We start from the raw sequence: 12,175 nt of genomic DNA, 5'->3' as shown, positions 1-12,175 counted from the left end.
TTCATCTATAACTTTGAAATTGTAACCTTTATCGTGAATAAAAATTATAGAAAAATTTTACTTAAAGTCTCATTTAACTCCTAAGAATATAAAAATTTAAGGTTAAACCATACACAAAAATAATGTCTAATTGACTTGACAAATTTAAATTACAAAAAGAAAAAATAAATGAAGAAACAAAAAACAAATGTGAGACATATTTATGGCAAAAGTATTAATAAGGTAACAACATATATAAGTTAAAAACTATCTCTACTATTCTTCTTCCCTCTAACTAGGTTACAAATTGTTTTTTCTTCATCTCACATCTCACGAAACCTACTCTCTTTTTTCTCTCTAAAAAAATGAAACCTACTTTCTTCTTTATCTTAAACCAATGCACCATTGTCATTACTACTATCAAGATGTTCACCTTATTACTGTCAATACTCATGAAGGATGGACCCCAACCAAGGATGGAGGCACATGCTTAAGAAGACTAAGCATGTTTAGAAAGGAAGTTCATTAATCCTTCATCCCTTTCATTTGTGTTTGTTATTTTTGATTCCCAAAGTTGACTTAGTTGAATCAACATTAGTTGACTTGTCGACCTTTGGCTAGGTTTGACTTGTTGACTATAGTTGACTAGAGTTAAGCCAACATGTTAATCTATGTTTATTTGCTTTGTAGGTTAATTAGGAGTAAGAAAGCAATGCTAGGTGGTGCATGGTGATTGGGGAGCATAAATGATGTGGAGGAGAGAGTAAAGCAAAGGCATAAAGTATAAAGTAAAAGGCATGAAACAAGTGTACCTATGTACCTTTGGTCTCCTTTGTTTTTAGCACACTTTGGCCGCTTTTTGGAGACATATGAGACACATTCTTTGTCTCCTTTTGTGCTAGAACGAAATTAGCCTTGCACACACCATAGTTAGCTCTTTTGTCTCTCATTTTTGTAACCTTATTTGACCTAGTTTCTAGAAGCTAGGGTTAGGTTTTTTTAGAGACATCCTTAGGTATCTTTTATTTGCTTAGAGGCCCCTAAACTCTTCTATATAAGGGATGCTCCTAGAAATGTAAAAGGGTTGAACATTTTGAAGTAAAAACACTCTTGTGTCTCAACCATTTGTGAGAGTTTCCTCCCTAGGGAGTGAATACTTTTAAGCCTTATCTTGCATAGCAAGTGGTGGCACACATCCACTCATCTTCAAGGTTGCCATGGCTTCTAGCCTAGCCTTGTAGTGGCGTGCTTCTCACATTTTTACCATTTCTTTCCTTTCTATTTTATGTTTTCTTCTTCCTTTAATTATTCTTGGTTTTCTATGGTTTATGTGCTTTCCATTTCCTTTTTGTTTTGAATCAATCCATCATCTTCTTCTCTTGAGCTTTGTAAAAGGAACCTTCACATCTAGATAGCTTGCTATCTTAATGTCCAGTGGGGATTTCACTTAGTTTTCTTAATCAGCTCACACCATATTCAATAATCTTAAAAAGGAACAAGATAATCCTTCATCATTTGGTATATAGAGCCTAGGTTATCTTTAATATGGTGTTTTTCATGTGCTAACCTTGTCTTGTTGTAACTATCTTTGTATGGTTCAAATCCACTTCCATTACACAAAAAAATAGTGTTGGCAGAAAACGTGATGATTTTAAAACATTAAACTGCACCCGCTCAGCGGTCCAAAAGTTACGTTTTTGGTATCGAAAGAAAGCTCTTTGACTCTAGTTTCCAGAAAAAAAGAAGACCCAACGCATTTGGAGTTTTGTGGAGAACGTTATGATCAAATTAGTGAGCAAAGGTCAGATCTGCCAAGAATATGTGAATCACCGTTTTCAGGTTCTGTTGTGGCAGTTTGGCTACGATTTTTGCACCTCTTTCAGCTCCTAAATGTGGTTGGATAACATGTCTTTGGATGCTTAGTCTTTGAGCCTCAAATCCATGAGTTTAAATGCATGATAGCTATATGTTTGTGTCTTTGTGTATGTCATGTTGAGTCTTTAAATGTATCTAACTTTTGCTTGAGTCATATGTCGTATGTTAACTTGAAGTTTTCTTATTCTTGTTTTTCCAAGTATTTGAATATTGCTTTCACTTTATGTCTTGCTTGATGTAAGCTCCATGAAATTGATTTTGGCCTAAAACTTGAGGAACTAAGTGTCCAAGCCACCTAAAACTCTTTCTCACCATTTTATGAAACTAGTTGTGAAAGAAGAAAATTTTGCATCAATTTTTGCCTAAAAACGAGAGCAACCTTGCTCCTTGGTGAACTAAAAGTGTGTTTTTCACTAGGTGTTATGCTACTAGTTTTCATACTTGAGAATTGGGTGATATTGGCTAATTAGTTCCATGCTTTAACTTGGTTATGATCTTTCTTGGTGTATGCATGATTTAAGACTTGAATATGCTTGTCAAGTGCTTTCCATAGAGTCCTTAAAATGTGCTTTTCTTGTTTTAGTCTTGTTAAAAGTTTTGTCTCAAACTTTTTTTCTTTAGAGTTTAGCTTTCCTTGTTTATGTGTTTTTCTTACTTGTCACTAGGTGTTCTTTGTTTTGTCTTAATAGTTTTCTTTTCTTGAAACTCTTGGGATGTTGTGACCGAATCACTTGTAACATTCTTTGCTTATTTTTATGTCTTTTTATATGTAACATTCTTATTATTTTTTTTAATACCTGGTGTGACCTTCTCAATTAAATATTTTGATCTTAGTTTTTATATACCAATTTTTCAAAAACTATATCCATTAATTTGTTGAAGTCAAAATGTAATACAAAAGTATTAAAGTCATGTTGATTTTTATAAAAACAACGAGCTAATATACTAAAAGAGAACGTTAAAAATATTTAAAATATCAATTAAAATAATAATGAAGATAAAATGAAAACAAATATATTTTACTGAAAAAAATAGTGAAAATTTCTAATTCACTTAGTATCCACTATAAAAAAAAGATATTTCATATTTGAAAAATTATTGAATTATAAGATTTTGTAATTATTGATTCTTCAAATGGTAATTGAGTCCATTTTATTAGTGATTTTGTTAAAAAAAAGTTTAAACCGTTAATTAATAAGTGTTATGAGAGAAATTATCCCTTGTAATAATTGTTTGTTTTGGCCTAAAAAGAAAGAAACAATTGCATTGTTCAATTGTATAAAGGGGCATTATTGATACAAGCTAAAATGCATTGTAAACTGTACCGTACCTAGCCAAACTCAACCAAGTAAACAATATACACATTAAAACCGCCTAGCATCTAGTACCCGGACACCACTGGCATAAGCCACCTAGGCAGGTAGCCGGTCAAAACCGACTACCTGTCTAGAAAGTTAACTAACATCAATGCCCCACCTTCAAAAGGCCTCCAGGCCTGTTTTGGGGGCCCAGGCCCACTCATGGCCCAAGCTGGGGCCCAAGTCAAAACCCAGCCCATGCAATGGTCAAACGTCATTAATGTTCTATAAATACACGTGGACCCCATCATTTAAAGGTACGCATTCATTAATCACTAATTTGACTCTCTGAGAGCTTTGACCTACTTGAGCTTCGGAGATTCTTCTGCAGGTAACCCCTCCTGGGTTCAAGCCGACATGTATCGAATGAGAAGAGGCCAACTGAGGAGATAGCGGACTACATGGTAAGGTGACACTCGTGCCTAACTTATCTTATTTGTTCTTCTGCAGGAACAATTGGCGCCCACCGTGGGGCACGAGACGAACACCTTTAGTACCCGTTTTTCTCTGAAGATGGTTTCTACCCGTAGCAAAGCTGGAGCTAGCAAGCAAGTGGACGCTGGTCCCTCTGGACCTTCCGGCATCACCCCTGACTTGGCCGCCATCTTAGACGGCCAGGTGAAAATGCAACAGGAGCTCGCAGACCCGAAGAAGCGCAACGCTGAAGAAATGGAAGCGCTTAAACAAGAGAATTCCCGCCTCAGAAGGAGGATCGAGGCAGATGCCGACCTCAAGGGAAAAGCCAAAGAGACCTCTGAAGCTGTGAAGTCTCCGGCCTTCCAGCCTACGGAGGAGGAAAGTGAATACAATCCCACCCCCCACACCTTCACCACCACCCAACAGACACCCGTTACCTCTACTCATCCTCACCATTTTCCATCCGGTCAACCGGGGCTCACCGCACCCCCAACTCCCGCCCCCACCCTCCCTCCCACCCACATCCCCTACAACATACCCACCACCATCCATACCACATATGTCCCACCCTACAACCCACAGTACCTTCCCACAACCCACATTCCTCCTCACAACATCACCTCCACCTTTCCCGCTATGATCACCCACCCACCCCCACCCCACATTCCCCCTCCTCACCAGCCCAGACGCCGCCACCCATTCACCGATTTTATCGCTAACACCCCTCTACCGACCCAGTGGGAACCATTAAACCTCGATCGCTACACTGGCGAAACCGACCCCGATGAACACCTGAAAGTGTACATCACACAGTTGCCCTATATACATCCCAAGACGCAGTCTTCTGCAAAGCTTTCCCCACAACCCTCAAAGGACCCGCCCTAGAATGGTTTACCACCCTCCCACCATACTCAATTGATAATTTTGACACCCTTTCCCACATGTTTTCCACACATTTCGCCGGCAGCCGCCCACACCAAACCACCATCATATCCCTACTGGGCATCAGACAAGAGCCCAATGAACCACTCAGAAAATTCATCGATCGCTTCAGTAAAGCAGCCCTTCGCACACCACACCTCAATCAGGAGATGATACTCCAATGTATGACCCTCACCCTACAACCCGGACCTTTCGCCAACAATGTATACCTCCACCCACCCACATCCATGCATGAACTCAAGCTGCGTGCAGCTGACTACGTTCGCATGGAGGAAATGCAAACCCTTCACACCAAATTCTGTAGCGACTATGTCGCCAACACCTCCAATACCACCCCCAATCCCACCCCACAACCTTACCCGCGCCCTGAAACCCGCCCACGTGAACCCCGCCAACCTCGTTTCACCAGATACGCCCCACTCACAGTAGCCCGCTCCCGCATCCTAGACGAAGCCCTCCAGGCTGACCTCCTCCCCCCACCACGAAAGACAACCACCCCTCCTAACGCCGACATGACCAAATATTGTCGGTACCACCGCAACCACGGCCATACTACAGAAGAGTGCAAAGCGCTCCAGGATAAGATCGAAGAACTGGTACGCGCCGGCCATTTTCGCCGCTTTATCCGCAAGGATGACCACAACTCCTCCTCCCACACCCGCCACCCTCCACGACATGACCACAGACGACACCAAAGCGGTACCCACCACAGTAACCACCCCACCCAACCCAATGACCAACAACCACAGCCCGCTTCCACCAACATTACCCCTGCTGACCCCCCCTTACGAGGCACCATTAACACCATCTCTGGTGGCTTCGCAAGCGGAGGCTCCACCTCTTCCGCCAGAAAGAAACACCTCCGCCACATACAATCCATCAAGCACTTCACCCAATCCCATCACAGGCGACGTATGCCCCCTATCGTATTCACAGATGACGACTTCCATGGCCTCGACCACCAGCAAGACGACCCAATGGTCATCACAGTGGAAATTGAAAACTACGCCGTCAAGAAAGTCCTGGTAGATCAAGGCAGCTCCGTTGATATCCTCTACTGGACTACTTACCAGAAGCTACAACTCCCCGACACCGCTATGATACCGTATGATGAGCCCATATACGACTTTTCGGGCGAACAAGTATCCACCCGGGGCTACATAGACCTCCATACCATCTTTCGGGAAGGAACCCAAACAAAAACAATCCCAATCCGCTTCCTTATAGTCGACGCACCCACATCTTACAACATACTCCTGGGTCGTCCTTCCCTCAACACCCTTGGTGCAGTCGTCTCCACCCCCCATTTGGCCATGAAGTTCCCAGCACCATCCGGTGACATCCTAACCATCCACTGTGATCAACGTTTGGCACGTGAATGCTACATGGCAAGCTTAAGGCCCCAACTCCCAATCCAACAGACAAACCACATTGAACGACCATCTAATTCCCGTATAGCCCTATCGGGCGAGGATCTTGACCCCAGAATAGGCCGGGATGGCCGCCTCGAACCAGTCGAGGACACAACCCCTCTGGAACTCCCCAACGGTCATTCCATCAACTTGGGCACTGGTTTAAATCTTGATGAACGTGCCACAATTACACTCATCCTCATAAACAACACGGATCTCTTCGCTTGGTCAGCCGCCGACCTCCCTGGGGTAGACCCTAAAGTCGCATCCCACAAGCTCTCAATATACAAAGAAGCCCGCTACGTATCCCAGAAAAAACGCAAACTTGGGGAAGAACGCAGACAGGCCGCCAAGATAGAAGCCGAGAAGTTGCTGAGCGCAGGATTTATAGACGAAGCGTAGTACACCACCTGGCTTTCTAACGTTGTCTTGGTCAAGAAAGCCAATGGTAAATGGCGGATGTGCGTGGACTACACAGACCTGAACAAGGCATGCCCTCGCGACGCCTACCCCCTACCCAACATCGACCGCCTCGTAGACGGTGCGGCAGGAAATAAAGTACTCAGCTTTTTGGACGCGTACTCAGGTTATAACCAAATACCCATGGCCACAGCAGACATGCACAAGATCGCCTTCATCACAGATGATGCCAACTACTTCTATAGAGTCATGCCCTTTGGCCTCAAAAATGCTGGGGCAACCTACCAGCGGCTAATGGACAAAGTCTTCAGCCACCTCACCGGACACTGTGTCGAAGTTTACGTCGATGACATGGTCGTCAAGTCCCCGAGCCATCATCAGCACACTGAAGATTTAGAGGCAGTTTTCTCCGCCCTACGCCAGTACAACCTCCGCCTAAACCCGGACAAGTGCGTTTTCGGCGTCGACCGGGGTAAATTCCTCGGTTTCATGTTAACCCAGCGCGGCATAGAAGTTAACCCCGAAAAGTGCAAGGCCATCATCGAGATGCGTAGCCCCACCACCATCAAGGAAGTCCAGCGACTAATTGGCCGCCTCACGGCTATATCTCGCTTCCTGCCAAAACTAGCAGAACAAACTCAACCCATAATTCAGCTCCTAAAGAAATCCGCCCGGTTCACGTGGACTGAAGATTGTGAACAAATCTTCCTCAAGCTCAAAACATCCCTAACCTCACCCCCCATCCTCCGCAAACCCGACATCACCCAACCCCTGCTAGTATACATCACGACCACCGATCACACCGTCAGTGCTGCCCTTGTCCAAGAAGCAGAAGGCACGCAGCATCCTGTTTACTTTGTAAGCAGGACACTACAAGATCCTGAAACCAGACACCAAATGGTAAAGAAACTAGCCTTGTCCTTGGTCCACGCCGCACGCCGCTTACGCCCATATTTTCAAAACCACACCATAACCGTCAAGACCGATTACCCAATTCAGAAAATACTACAAAAACCAGATTTAGCCGGACGCATGTCATCATGGGCCGTGGAGCTCTCCGAATTCAACATCCGCTATGAACCACACGGCCCCATCAAAGCCCAATGTCTCTTGGACTTCGTCAACGACCTACAGCAAGCACCTGCTGAGGACCAATGGACGCTTCATGTAGATGGCTCCTCGAACCCAAGGGGTGCCGGTGCCGGCATTGTACTGGAAGGCCCCAACGACATCCTCATTGAGAAATCTCTTCATTTCGCTTTCAAAACGTCGAATAATCAAGCCGAATACGAAGCTATCATGGCCGGGCTCTCTCTAGCCCGTGAAGTCGGCGTCAAAAAGTTAACGTGTAAAACCGACTCCAAACTCACAGTAGGTCATCTGAACGACGAGTTCCAAATCAAAGACCCCATCCTCCAACAATATTACCATCTGGTCCGCGCAATCATCCAATCCGCCTTTGAACAAGTCCGCGTCGAACACATACCCAGAACCGACAATGTCAGAGTTGACATCCTTTCCAAATTAGCCAGTACCAAACTCAAAAACCGTAACCGGTCCTTGCTACAGCAAACACTATCCACACCCTCCGTCACACACACTTGCCAAACGTTAACCCACACCCCATCAAACAGTTTCCTCCCCACCCAAAACCCAAACTGGACCACCTCTTACATTCAGTACCTCAAAACTGGCAACCCCCCTGCCGACGCGGACAAAACTTGGCTGGCCAAGGCCGCCAGGTACATTATGGTAGGCGACGACCTCTACAAACGCCGATACGGCCAGCCACTACTTAAATGTGTCACGCCAGAACAAGCCCAGTACGTCATTAAGGAACTACACGAAGGAATATGTGGTTATCATTCAGGCGCGCGCACCATGGCCACAAGAATTCTCAGAGCCGGGTACTTCTGGCCCACAATGGAGACGGACTGCCAAGACTACGTCAAGAAATGTAAACCATGCCAGAAGCACGGCAACCTTATACATCAAAAACAAGAACAGCTACACCACATATTGTCCCCTTGGCCATTCGCTAAATGGGGAATGGACATCCTAGGCCCCTTCACACCCGGCAAAGGACAGGTTAAGTTCCTAATCGTAGCTGTTGATTACTTCACCAAATGGATTGAAGCCAAGCCATTGACACCATCACGGCCCAGCAGGTCCAGCAGTTTGTGTGGAAGGACGTCATATGCAGATATGGTATACCGCATACCATCATAACAGATAACGGCCGACAATTCATTGACAAGGAGTTAGCAAAATTCTACACCGGTTTAGGCATCAAACACATCACAAGTTCTGTAGAACACCCACAGACCAATGGGCAAGCGGAAGCGGCAAACAAAGTTATCCTCGTAGAGCTGCGTAAAAGATTGGATACCGCTAAAGGCCGATGGCCAGAAGAATTAATTGAAGTGCTATGGGCCTACAGATGCACCCCTCAATCGTCCACAAATGAATCCCCTTTCAGCCTAGTCTACGGTGCAGACACCATGATACTAGTAGAAATTGGCGAACCATCCCTGCGCCGAGAACTGTACGACCCAACTCACAACCACCGTAACATGGCCTTACATCTCAACCTCCTTCCCGAACTTAGAGAAAAGGCCCAAATACGCAATCTCGCTACCAAACAACGAGCTGCCAGGAAATATAACGCAAACCTGCACCCACGATCGTTTGTCATAGGAGACATAGTATGGAGAATGGCCAGCAGTGCTAGAAAGAAGGATGGCAAGTTCTCCGCCAATTGGGATGGCCCATACCGCATACGAGAAGACGCAGGAGGTGGGGCTTATCGCTTAGAGCACCTATCTGGGGAAGAAATCCCCAGCACATGGAATGTATCCCACCTCAAGTTCTACTTCAGTTGAACATGTATCATAAGCGGATCAATACTTGTAACCACAGGTGTACTCTTTTTCCTCACTTGGTCTTTTTTCCCTAAGGAGGGTTTTGGCCAAGGAGGTTTTAACGAGGCACCCCTATTTGAATAAATAAAATGAGTGGTTCCCTACTTTATGACTCTATACTACCTTACTCGTGGTTAATTCGTTTAAGTTCCCCACCCTTACCACAAGTAAGCGGCCTGGGTCGAGCACCATTTACTTAATTTCAAATCTTTCTAGTTCCCCACCCTTACCACAAGTAAGCGGCCTGGGTCGAACACCCTTTACTCGTGGTTAATTCGTTTAAGTTCCCCACCCTTACCACAAGTAAGCGGCCTGGGTCGAACACCCTTTACTTAATTTCAAATCTTTTTAGTTCATCACCTCATCCACACGCTAGCGGCCCGAGTCGAGTACTCTAATTTAACATACAAACATCAGCAATACTCCCCTAGGTAAATACGCATATAACATAACATATCACATACAAAACATCATTATCCAACCAACACGTTCCTATTACATATGCTATCATCAACAACCGCAAAACATATATATCCACAATATGCATCACATTAAAAACAAGTCAAAATATTGTACGAGTTATTACAGACTTAGGATTCAGTGCGAAATAGAACATCATAAAAACTACATCCTAAGCTGCTTTGTTGTCATCACCCTCCACGGTCGCGTCCACATCCTTCTCTTCCTCAGCCGCCTCATTCCCAACCTCTTCCCCACCCTCATCATCCTCCCCTACCAACTTTCCGCCAGCCACATCTTTATCCACATCGAACCTCGCATCCAGGGCATCTACATCCTTATAGAAGAAAGCCGCCTGCCGCAACCCCTTCTCGAAACCATTTATATGCTCCTGGATAACGCTATTTTTCAAGTCATCCAACTCCCCAACAGCCCCGTCATATTTGTCCTTGAAGTCCTCATAGTCTTCTTCCAGCTCCCCTATACGCTTGTTCAGTTTCTCCTCGGAATCTAAACAACGTACTTTCCATGACGCCAACCTCTTCCTCTCAGCTTCCCAACCTTCCTTCTCCTTCTCTAGCGCCGCCTTCTCCTCCGCAAGTTTGTCCACCTTACCCTGCAACTCCCCCACCTCCTTCACTTCCCTTCTGTAAAGGGACCCCACACGTCGGCCCAAGACTAACGCCTTGCTCCCAAACTCAACCATTGTTCTCACGATATGATCAACCTCCATGTTATCGATAGAGTTCACAACAGTATCTGGGAGGTTGATCGAGATGTCCTTCCTCACGGATATCTCCGGCAACTCAATCAGACCGGCCTCCGGCAACTTCTCCCCGCTGGCCGATCCCGCCCCATCAGCTGACCCGAGGATAGCTGCCCTTATTTTCTTCACATCCTTACCCTTCCCAGGTCGAGGCAGGAGCTCAGCTCTCCTCTTCGTTCCGCCATGTACATGTACTTCCACCACGGATTCCTGCAAATTGGGAACACCAGCTTTCCCAGCCTCCTTGGCCTTGGCGGCCATCTCCTTCCTCAGTGCTTGAAAGAGCGCCAAGTTCTTCTTACCAGATTGCGCCATATGCCCTGCAATAACATATCACAACTCGGATCAAAACAACTTAGCATCATTAACACAGCTTAAGTAATAAACAGATACCTTCAATATCTATTATCGGATGCACCGAATTATAAACCCTAATTAAGCCCTTAGTGGGCAACTTATCCACAAATCTTAACAACATCCCCACCACCTCCTTGTCTCCAGCCGACAACTCCTCCACTCCCATGTCCTTGTAACGAGAAGGATTGTTGGTCCAATTAAAAGGGAACTTGGTACTCCCATCTGCATTCAGAAAATACGGCTCACCTCCCTCCTTCACTACGACCTTGAAGTACCCATCTTTGAAGTGCTTGAAAGATTGGGAGAATGCATCCAACCTGCTAATGCTAGGACGACTGATTAAAGAAAGCCAAGTAGCCGGCCTCCGGGGTCTGGTATCATAAAAATACAAAAATGCATAAGGGGAAGGCTCCAAGTACAACGACTCGCACAGAATGCGGAAGGCCTGTAAGTAAGCCCAACTATTAGGGTGTAGCTGAGTAGGCGCCACATTCAACGCCGGCAGCACGCCCATAGTGAAGTCGTCGAAGGGTAGTCGTATGTGAAGCTGGGAAAAATGGCACATATACATATAAAAGAACTTCTCGGCAGCCCCTTCTTGCCCGTGGCATACCCGTTCGATGGCGCTCACCCTTTCCAACGAAACAATATCTCCGCTGACCCCTCTAGACATGACGGGTGTACAGTTTAGCCAAGAGTTCAACAAGCGAGACCACCTAAATAGTGATGACTGGTCACGAACATCAGATGCGACCCACGCATAACCGCCCTTGGCTGGCCAGTTACTCTCCTCCAGCTCCTCAGGAGGATCTTCTCGAACTTCCCTCACCACCTCCATTGGCATTCCGCTTGTGCCAACTCCAGCACTCATACCCTCTCCGCAAAGCCGTTCATCCCTACTCCTATCCGACTCAGTACTTTGACTACTACTAGACGCAGATAACGATGTGCTATCGCTACTAGACATACCTGTTTTCATTTTTACGGAAAGATGTCGGTTGAATTTGGGAACTAGTCAGACAATATGAGGCGTACAAGATCTCTGAATTCGAAACTCTCGCAAATGAACCAAGTAAACCCTCCGTTGCTTTCAAACCCATATTTATAATCCACGATCCCAAACGACTAAAATTCTTCCCGCCAAAATAAAACCCCATACCAATCGACACCATCATTATGAAGGATATGACACATAAAACGATGGCGCCAAAAGTTAACGATGTGACCACCTGACGCCATTGCACCTACCTTCTGACACCTTCAAATCCC

This window comes from Vigna unguiculata, chromosome 4 (genome assembly GCF_037176805.1).
Source record: "Vigna unguiculata cultivar grain cowpea cultivar isolate G323 ecotype 2 chromosome 4, ASM3717680v1, whole genome shotgun sequence".
NCBI classification, from domain to species: Eukaryota; Viridiplantae; Streptophyta; class Magnoliopsida; order Fabales; family Fabaceae; genus Vigna; species Vigna unguiculata.
This window is presented reverse-complemented; position numbering follows the sequence as displayed.